General features: G+C 32.5%; 1 non-coding gene across 1 annotated transcript; it reads left to right on the top strand.

The window, feature by feature from the left end:
• Window positions 1-1,079: 1,079 nt before the first annotated feature.
• Window positions 1,080-1,198, top strand: LOC111732187. The gene has a single exon (XR_002777453.1). It is a non-coding gene; the product is annotated as a 5S ribosomal RNA (ribosomal RNA).
• Window positions 1,199-1,797: the final 599 nt, after the last annotated feature.

Genomic DNA, 1,797 nt, shown 5'->3' with positions numbered 1-1,797 from the left:
AAATTTCATCATTTGTCTCAATCATCTCCTTATTGCTAAATGATCCAATCTGACATCACTCCTTGAATTTAGTTGTTGCATCTCTTTTCGTCTCCTTCAATCCGAAGAATACTTCTTCGTTCTTTCCTTTCTTAACTCTGACATTTTTGAAGATTACAGGATGGTTATTATGTAGAATGTTGCTCAGATTGGGCTTGTCTGATGTTTCCTTGTGATTAGATTTAGGATGCTTATCTTTGGTAGGAATGGCACAAAAGGGATGCCGTGTTCTTCTCATTGTATCCTATCAGGTAGTACAAGATTTTGGTTTGCCATTGCTAGTGATGTTACTCTTGATCAGTTGGTTAAGATAGTATCTTTTGTACTTTTCCAGGGTAAACACTCTTTTCCTCTGTGTCATCCATAACTATTTTGTAAGGTGGCATTTTTGAGACTAAGTAAACATTTCGTATTCCAATTCTTTGAATAGCACAAACTACCACAACTTACCCAATATGAAATAAATAGTTTGGATAGCTCTATAACTGTTAAATACATTTAATTTTTACTTTAAAAGTCTCAAAAAAGAAAATCTCCAGGTCCAGTTGGTTTTAGTGGAAAATTCTACCAAATATTTAAGGAAGAATTAACACCTTTCCCAGTCCATTTTATGAGACCAGTATTACCCTGATATTAAAACCAGACAGACAGCACAAAAAAAGAAAACCACAGACCAATATCCTTCATGAAAATACATCCCCAAATCCTTAACAAAATATTTAGCGAATAGGATTCAGAAATATGTAAAAAAGAATTATATACATGGGCAAGTGGAGTTTATTCTAAGGTTGTAAGGCTGATTCAGTATTCGAAATTTGATCAATGTAATTCACCATATTAACAAGAAGGAAAAACATAGATCATATCAATAGATACAGAAAGTGCATTTGACAAAATTCAACAACTATTTATAATAAAAACTCTCAGAAAACTAAGAATAGGAGAAAATTTCCTCAACTTGATAAAGAATATCCACCAAAAAAATCCTACAAATAACATATTTCTTCCTGAGGCTGGAAACAAGTTAAAGATGTTTGCTCTCCTACGGCCATGCCACCCTCAACATGCCTGATCTTGTCTGATCTCGGAAGCTAAGCAGGGTTGGGCCAGGTTAGTACTTGGATGGGAGACCTCATAGGAATACCAGGTGCTGTAGGCTTAAAAAAAAAAAAAAGATGTCTGCCCTTATCACTCTTACTCATCATAGTACTAGATACCGGGTGCTGTAGGCTTAAAAAAAAAAAAAAAGATGTCTGCTCTTATCACTCTTATTCAACATAGTACTGGAAGAGCTAGCCCACACAGTAAAGAAAGAAAAGGGAATAAAAAACATAGATAGGAAAAAAGAAAAAAAATTTTGCCTTTGTGCAGATGGCATGATGGTCTATGTAGAAAATCCTAAGGAATATATTTTTTAAAAAGCTCCTAGAATGAACACATGAGTTCAGCAAAGTTACAGGATATAGAACACACAAAAATTCAATTGTATTTCTATACAGTTGTAGTGAATACATGGAAACTGGAATTAAAAATACAATACTATACAATACTATACAATACAATACATATGAATTTAATGAAATATGTAAAATGGTCAGTTTTATTTATAATTTTTAAAATAAAATCACCCCATGTGTTAAAATTTTTATAAATTTTTATTAATATTCATAAGTTTACATAGTATTTGGCCTCATAGATCTTCTGTATCTGTGGTTAAAACCAGTTCTCATTCTCTTTATCTGTAGTCTTTCTCTTACT

Source organism: Pteropus vampyrus, unplaced genomic scaffold, assembly GCF_000151845.1.
Source record: "Pteropus vampyrus isolate Shadow unplaced genomic scaffold, Pvam_2.0 Scaffold432, whole genome shotgun sequence".
Classification (NCBI taxonomy): Eukaryota; Metazoa; Chordata; class Mammalia; order Chiroptera; family Pteropodidae; genus Pteropus; species Pteropus vampyrus.
The sequence above is the reverse complement of the archived record's forward strand: the minus strand, read 5'-3'. Positions and strand labels throughout refer to the sequence as shown.